This window comes from Nannospalax galili, unplaced genomic scaffold (assembly GCF_000622305.1).
Source record: "Nannospalax galili isolate Female #2095 unplaced genomic scaffold, S.galili_v1.0 scaffold1402, whole genome shotgun sequence".
Classification (NCBI taxonomy): Eukaryota; Metazoa; Chordata; class Mammalia; order Rodentia; family Spalacidae; genus Nannospalax; species Nannospalax galili.
Genome location: NW_008348453.1, coordinates 748,291 through 757,110, shown reverse-complemented (window position 1 = coordinate 757,110; position 8,820 = coordinate 748,291). Strand labels below are relative to the sequence as shown.

The following is an 8,820-nucleotide window of genomic DNA, read 5'->3' as shown; positions in this document are numbered from 1 at the left end:
TAAAAAAAAAATTATTATTTTTATTTTATGTGTATGAGTGTAATGCCTGCAATGTATATGAGTGCACTCGTGCCGCGGAGGTCAGAAGAGGGCTTCAGATTCCCCTGGAACTGGAGTTAAGGACAGTTCGCAGCCGCCATGTGGGTGCTGGGAATCAAACCCGGGTCCTCTGCAAGAGCAGTTAGTGCTCTTAACTGCTGAGCCATCTCTCCAGCCCCAGCTAGATTTCTTTTTATACCATGAACTGTCATCCTGCTGGTTAGGCTAGGTGCCTATCTGGTCTGAGGGCTATGGAGGGATCAGGTTTGCCTAGTGGATCAATAGGAGTGCTTGTCAGGGTGCAGAGGCTTGACAGGTGACTTTCCAGGGCTCTGGGGACTAACTTGCCCAAGGTAGGCTGGCCTAGATGTTTCCCAGTGCCAAACATGGCCCGGCTGAACTTCTGCTAACAGGCTGCTCAACGACTTTGGGAGCTGCTTCTGGGGAACCTGAGTGGGGCTGAATCACTCAGGATAGGCTGCCTGGCTGCCTTCTCAGGGCAGGAGTGAGTGGGTGGGGTTGTTCAGGGTCATGGATCTACAAATAGGGACACCTGGCTGCTTCCTGAAGCCCTCAGCAGGTCAAACTGCTCAGAATTGACTGCTTTTAGGGGCTGAGGATGGGTCTGCAGGACTTCCTGGGTACTTTGAGGGCAACAGGAAGGTGGATGAGGACATATGACTTGTTCAGGGATCTCTGTGAGCCGGCTAACTAAGCTGATCAGTGGGCTGCTAGGGTACATACCTTTCTGGGCTGTGGGAGGGCGGAAGGGTGGGCAGGGCCATCTGGCTGGTTCAGGGGGTTGGGTCAGTTGAGCTGCTGAGAGCATCTCAGAGCATCTGCTCTGTTGTTTCTCAAGACTGCAAATGGTAGAGTCTCAGATAGCACTGTGCCAATGAACGGAGCCTGGGGTGGGGTGGGCTCATTCTCTGGGGCCATGCAATAGAGTAGAAACCCAGGATTCTCATTCATTCTCTCTCTCTCTCTCACCTCTCTTTCTTTCCCCTTCCTCCTTTTCTTCCTCTTCCTCCTCCTCCTCCCCTCCCCTCTCCTCTGTATAGGGCTTGGCAGAGAACTTGTGCCAGGGGCTGGGAAGGAGGTAGTCTCTACCTAAGCTCCCTAGCGTTGAGGAGTAGAGTGAGGAGTCACCATGGACAAGGTCAAGATCACATTCTGGGAGGTGCAGATCTGGATAAAGGTTAAGTTCTAGCCCCCAGAAACGGAGGATATGGAGGAAACTTTCTTTTATGTCCTGAATGCCTGTTCTGCGGGGAACTCCCAGGATTAAGCCCATGTGTAGACATGTCCAATGCTAGGGGGCAACACTAGCTTCATGATGGAGCCACACTCCCCAAGCCATTCTTCTTTCTCCCGCCCCTTCCTCTTCTTCTTCTTCCTCTTCCTGCTTTTCCTATTCTTTTGGTTTTGTCAGACAGGGTTTGCTATGTACCTCTACCTGGTCTAGAGCTCACAATGTAGCCCACGTTGGCCTCAAACTCATGGAGTTCCTCCTGTGTCAGCCTCCTGAGTGCTGGGATCACAGGCATGTGCCACCTTGCCTGACTTGATCTTCTTCTTCTTCTTTTTTTTTTTTTTTTTTTTTTTTTTTTTTTTTTTTGTCTTTTTGAGACAGGGTCTCCCTGTAGCCCCAGCTGTCCTGGAACTCACTATATAGACCAGGCTGGCCTTGAACTCACAGAGATCCTCCTGCCTCTGCCTCCTGAGTGCTGGGATTAAAGACATGCACCACCACACCTGGCTTGATCTTCATTCTTTATGTTTTCTGAACTACAGAAGCAGAAAATGCTCCCCTCAGTGTGAAGTTTTCATGACTTATCCAGAAGAAATGTCATCAACAGCCTTTTGTTTGGGCTTGACTTGGGTGAATGTGCCAAAAAGACTAGCTCAGAGGAATCTTTTTCAGATGTCACTGTGTCTATAGCTATGGTACACACGAAGTCACTCACAAGCCAGTTTTTCTGAAGCTCCAAAGCTATCATCCTTTGGTTCCTGCCATAGCCTGCAAAACTACTGTGTGACAGTTTCCAGCCTAGGCAGGCACGAGGCCTCCCCAGAGCCCCACTCACTCAGCAAATGGGTGGACTGCAGCCAGACCAAGGCCAGGTGTTGGGATACAGGGGTGGGGTGGGTGCTCAGCTGAGTCCCTGCCTTTCAACCTCATGTGAATGTCACCAGAATCCTGAGCTTCCCTGGCTACATTTTTCAAATTCATCTCTCCAGTGCCCAATGCAATTTTATTGCACTCAATGAAAAAAAATGCATTCCGGGGGCTGCAGCAATGGTTCAGTGTTTAAGAGTGCTTGCTGCTCTTGTAGAGGACCTGATTCGATTCCTAGCACCCATGCCAGGCAGCTGCTCGTAACACATGTACACATACTCTCCACATATACATAATTAAAAATAATGAAAATTTAAAAATGTATTACTGGCTAGTGAAATGGCTCAGAAAGTAAAAGCGCCTACTGCCAAGCCTCATAGGACCTGAGTTTGATCCCTGGGACCCACATGGTAGAACGAGAGAACTAATTCATGCAAGTTGCCCTCTGGCCACCACACATGCTCAAGTATGCACTTATATATACTCATACACAAATAATAAATAAGTAAATAAAATCTAAAACACAAAAAAGTCACATACCCAAAAATGTATCACAAGAGTAAAAAACAGTCACACAATTCCCAATTGTCTGAGCTACTGAAAGAGGCCATTAAACTCAATGTTTAACGGAAGAGTGATCTAGAACTTAATATATTTTCAGTCATCTTAGACTCACCCCACTGTTGATGCTGATGGTGCTGCTGGACAAGAGGCCCAGAATGCTGGGCATGAAGGTACAGTGGACCTGGACCCAACAGAGGTTATCAAGATCTCCTCCTTCCTCAAACCCAAGCCAACTGTGAGGCATATGGTGACAGGACAGGTTAGGGCCCTGGGAGGTGACCCCAGTTCAATCAGTAAATGGTGACACAGGATAAAAGAAGGATGAAACTCAGACAAGAATGAGGACCCAGGAGGGAACTACAAAGTATTAGAGAGAGATGTACAAAGAGCTATGGTAGCCCCAAGGTGGAAAAGTTTCACAGCCAAGGCAGCATCTGAGGTGGAGTTTTAAAGGTTGAGAACACAAGGAGGGACACTCCTAGCAGCACATGTGTGTGGACAGTGCACCAAGCTGATGCTGGCCTTACCCAGGCCCCTGCAGAAAGGAACAGCTTGCCACAGCAGTTCCTCCAGCACAGACTGCAGTCCTTGGTGCCAGCAACATCCAAGCTGCTTGTTAAAGTAAAGCAGTGGCTCTTAAGGTCAAGACTGGGAGGCATTCCTTGCTGAGGATTGGTAAGCACAGCTCACAGGTGTAAAAGAGTGGTTTACCAGGCAATGTCCAGTGGTGAGGTACCTGGAGACACCCTAGTGCTCTGACAGCTGTTAGGCGATCAGAAGGCTTTTCCAAAAACGAAATTACAAGTTATCAATTGCATCCTGTGTGGCTGGAGTTACCAACAGCCACCTTCTTGCTATGTGCAACATTCCTGTATCAACAAATGCCAATCATCTGGGTTTGTATGTATAGTCTATACAAGTCCTGACAGCTCCTAGCCAGAATATTACGGGAAGGTGTCTATAGACTCTAGGGTAAGGTGGAAAGACTGAATAGCAACAGCACTTCCTGTCCTGACTGTAGCCCAGGCCCCAGGCTACACATCACGATCACAACTGCCCATGAGGTTAAGAAACCTGTGCAGGATCATACAGTTAGGTAAGCAGTGACGCTGGGATTGAATGACTTATAAGTTTTCCCTTGTGTGGAATGAGAAAGGGGAGATGCCAGCTGCATTCAGTCTTTGCTAAAACAGCACAATGAGATGCTGTGATCCTGGAATGGACACTGGCATGGCTCTAACCACAAAGATCAAGAACCCCATGGTGAAGTCATAGAACAGAGATGTCCTTCCCCCACCCCCTGAACAACTTCACTGCAGTGCCAAAAGAGGACAGTCTAAGCATGGCCAGACCAAATTTGCTCAGTTACAATGTTCTCTGTTCCCCCAAACGCAGGCCCACCCTCAAAAAAGGCCTGAGAGGTAGCCCAGTCTACAGCTGCTAGGAAATGAGCATTCTCCAGCTGGAGGGAACATGGTGGCTATAACTGTTGTGGTCCAGGTCCCTAGGTGACCCTCCCGTATCCAACTCCCAAGCCCTGCCCCCAAAGGGGCTCATGGCCAGATAAGGAAATGACCTCTGCTTATGGATACTGGTTCTATGATGCAGATGTGTGGCAGAGATTGGCTGGTCCTTCTTTTCTTCCTTTGGCAAGATTCTTCTGTGTAGGGTCCTTGAGTGAGGAGTAGGCCAGAAATGGTGGAACCAGGCTCACCCTTTCCTCCTGAATGGACCAGAGATGGAACTCTTTTTTCCTGAGCTGGCATCATCTATGCAGACAGCTCTGCTTGGCTGACCTGCAGACCCTGAACCCTTTGTTTTCTCCTAACAATCTGAGACTGCAAAACAGTGCATTTTTTATACATCCAAAACAGATTTTAATCATATGCTTTATATACAAATTACTGTACATCATTTTAACAAAGTGAAACAGTAAGTAAAAAGTAGGAAACAGATGCTGTAAATTGGCTATTGAAGATGGGCAAAGTTCAGTATAAAATCAGAGGCCCAAGTGATCACTACCATATCTGCTTCTGCAGGAACACCAAGGCCAGGCCTTTCTAATAAACTTGGGAACTCATAAAAACATGGTATGGGTTACACTAAAACTAATTTGACAGTGCTTTAGCACAGCTTCTCCCTACTCCAGTAAGTATCAACGATACACTAAAACATGAAGTTCTTTAAAGCGTTAATGGACTGTGTACATACTGCGCCAGGTGAGTGAATACTGTGCTTCCTGAAGTTTGCTTCCAGATAGTTGAATTGCATTTCCAAGGACAAGCAGGAAAAGGCCCTGAGTGCTCAGTCAGGGATCAGCTTGATAGTCGTATAATGCTTGCTGCTGGCCTCCAGCTGCCATCTGCATCCGCTCCAGCCATCAGCTGGCTGCAGCCCCTGCTTCTGGCACTATGGACTGCAGGAACATGCCTGTGGCTCGAGTGTTACCTGCTGCCAGAGTGAAGCCTTCTGTGAGAATCTGCACAGTAGAGATGTGTGTAATCTTGATTTCATGGTGGCTGTCCTCATTCAAAATCAAGCATCTCTGGTTGTTTTGGAAAGGCAAACCATGGTTTCAGACTTTTCTGAGCTTTCAAAAGTTACAAGAAAGGTGGCTCCACTCAGGCGCACCTTGAGAGGTATGTCACAGAACTCAGGCTCCTTGTGGGACACCAGGGCACACTCAGCTCACTGGTACATTGGGTCTACAAAGCACATGCGCCCAAGAGGTGCCTTTTGGATGCAGCAGCATCACAGAAGCACTTAAGAAGCCACAGTGGTGGCAGTGGAGCTTTCTGGTGATAAAGTCAAACTTGGCACCACACTGCATATGTTGTGGATGCTACTTGTCTGGGACCCACTGAGGTTCTTCCAGGCCAAATGGGCTTCTGGAAGTGCAGTGCTCTGACACCATGTGTAGGAAGCTGAGAGAGTGCATCAGTTCCTTGGTGTCCTGGCCGCAGCCATCCTGACCACAACCCCGACCCCCTGGACTTTGCAGGACATGTTGCTGCCTGGGCCCCTCACAGAACAATGAATTTTTGTGAGCCACTGTAAACAGAGCCACAGTAGGATCCCCCCCCCCCCCCCGCAAGCAGCCTTCCCTACACCTGCAGTTGTGGACATGGTGTTCTGTGTTCCGTTCTGCCAGTTCCTGCACTTTTCTATCTCCTTACCCAGTAAGACCTGCGATAAGCAAAACTGGCTCTACCAGAGGCAGCTGCTGACCACATTAAAGAAAGATGGGATTTTTCCCTCAGGGGACCCATGGTACCCACCCAACCAGTGGTCATTTTCATTGCCTCCTACTTCAGCCACTAGGGAGGACTGGAGATGAGCATACTGGCTATCAGGGCACCCGTGCACATGACAACCTGAGACAGGCACCGAGCATGGGCAGACACTGGCCAAAAGAACTCCAAGTGGGGAGCACATACTGAACAAAATCCTGAGTTTAATCTCACTTGTTGGTCCTGGAGGTATGTTTGAGGGTGGATGGGGGCGATGGAGGCTTAGGTGGCCACAGCCCTTTACTTGGCCTGTAGCTCAGTGACCACAGTCACCTTGGAGTTAAAGGAGCAAGGCCAGTGGAGACAAAAGGCACCAAGCCAGCCCTAATCAGGCCCCACAGCTTTGAGCCCAGGTCCCAAACACATTGCCTTGCCCATTGGATGGTCCTGCCCTATTTGGTGTCTGCTTCTTGGGGCAAGCTCTGCAGCTGGACCCAGGCCCAGCCACTCTATCTGGAGGCCTGAGCAACAAAATGAAGATGCAGCAACCCTTTGTCTGTCTTTTGGCTGTGTTCTCAAGTTGTCCTGCTACAGGGAACCCCATCTGAGCCCTCAGAACCTGAGCAGGGAGGGCAATGGGTCTGTTCCAACACAAGAGGCACAAAGATGTCACAGGCTGCCAGCCGACTTGCTTCCCAGGGGTCAGGTAGGTGTCTTCCCCACCAGGGGCTACCCTCTGGCAACTTCTTTTTGTTTGTCTACTTGTTTGTTTCTGTTTTCTTGAGAGAGGGCTCAGATTGTAGCCCAGGTTGGCCTAGAGCTCACTATGTAGCTCTGGCTGGCCCTGAACTCTCAGCAATCCTCCCTGCCTTAGTCTCCCAGGCGCTAAGGTTATTGTTATAAGCCACTAAGCCCAACTCCTTCATTTGCTGAGACCTGGATGCTGTATGTGTCTAGAAGAGCAGAGGGCTCCACGACAGGGAGGGTATGGATTAGAGTCCTGCCTCCACCAAAGAGAAGTGTGACCTCCGCCAGGCTTCTCCCCTCTAGCTGTTGGTGGAGGACACTCACAGTGACCTCCCTCTGTGGGAGATGAGCAGAGAAAGTGGGACGATGCCCGATGCCCGAAGGTGCTAGCATCCTGCTTTCTGCAAGCTGCTGTCTCGCACCACGACTTGTGTGGGCGGAGCTGAGACATGGGCCCTCCCTCAGGGGAGGGAGCCCACAAGGCTGCTCCTGCCCCAGCTTCAGCTTGGGAGAAGGGCCAGGATCACGTTCTCTGCTTTCACCAGCTTTTGCTCTTCACAAGCAGCAGAGCTTCCCACGTGGGGCTCTTGTACCTGAACCAAGAAAAGCAGAGCTGCTAATCTGACAAGATCAATCCTCAAATACCACAGAAATGCAGCCCTCCAGCCTGCTCTCACCAGGGACTGTGCTCTACTGCAAAGCGCCTCCAGGGCTCCTGCTATACAGTGGCAGGGAGCCCAGAGCTGGGCTACTGAGGAAGAAACTGCCCCAGAAGTGTGTCTGATCTTCCAATCGAAGCCCTACACTTCCTGCCACAGCTCAGTCACCAGCCAATGTCTCCTCACTCTGGCTCAAGGGCCTTCTCGGTGCCTGTCTCCGGGCTCTGCCCTGCTCAGCCCTGGGACAGACTGCAGCAAAGGGAGACTGAACCCCACTAACCCTAGCCTCTTCCCAGGCCTGTGCTCTTCCCAGCCAGGCCCAATGCTCTTCAGTGTCTGTGAAGGACCAATTGATTTTTTTCTTTTGACATTTCTATTCGGTCCCAGAAACTATTCTGTACAAATTGTAATGAGGAATCACTAGAGAAATTAAACATGCATGAAAAATAAAAGCTCCACCTTAAAGTTAATAGATTTGTCAACATACACTTACTCAAATTGCTATAAAAGTTTCCACAGTTTAAAAATAAATTGTGGTGCAGACCCATTCATATCGCTTTTTATCCCACAGCATAGGATGGGTTCCAAGCTGACCAACACCCCAGCTGGGATATTCTGCTGGTGTTTCTGCCTGCCTCACCCTCAACACAGAAGTTACAGGAGGGTTAAGATTGGAGTCCTCAGGTCCTCACCTGGGACAAGACAAAAGATGGACTCAGATGCATTGGGAACAGTCAGAAGACTGAGGCCCAGCACAAATCCAGCATACAGTAGGTCAGCACTATGTACCTATGCAAAGCTGTGTGGCTTTCTAGGCCTCTAAGGAAGGAGATTTTCCAAAGAAAACACAACTTATGATCATCTACTAAAGCCCCACCTGCAAAGGTTGGAAGACAGACCAAGGAGGAAAGAGATAGGGTATACAGCTTAGGGTACTGAGGTGACGAGGTCCTTGAATGGTGGAGGAGATAGATAGGTAAATTAATTAATATAAGATGCAAAGAGGGGAGGTCTTAGCAGACAGCCTGAGAAAGTGGGTTCCGACCTCCACTGATGTAGCGGCTGTGATCTCAGCAGACTGCCAGAGTGCCAGGTTCTGGCCTCCCTCTGGCATAGGAGCTAAGAATGCAGGGGACTGCCTGAGAGCTCCAGGATTCTGCCTCCATATGGTGATAAGAGTTATGCAATTTGGGAGTCTTTTAGATACACCCACTGAAGGGGTACTCCAATTGCCTCGCCCTGTGTCCCTGTTCAGCATGGAAGAAGCCAGAATGGTCTGTGTCCTGATTCCCTATCTGCAAATTGGGTTACCTCTTCAGAGGATGGTGTGATAAGAATAGGAGGTAGGAATTGGCTAGGCAGTTAGAGTAAAAAGACCCCAAAGAAAAGTAGCCAGTTTCTTGGCTAAAACTCACAATGCCCTTGGGCCTCTTAGCAACATACTCCATTCCAAAGGGCAAAT

The 8,820-nt window shown here is 49.3% G+C and overlaps 1 protein-coding gene across 5 annotated transcripts in view; it reads right to left on the bottom strand.

Annotated features, from left to right (window-relative positions):
• Positions 1-8,820, bottom strand: part of St3gal3 (ST3 beta-galactoside alpha-2,3-sialyltransferase 3) — a 220,428-nt gene that overhangs the window by 74,417 nt on the left and 137,191 nt on the right. The gene's annotated exons all lie outside the window — the stretch shown is intronic.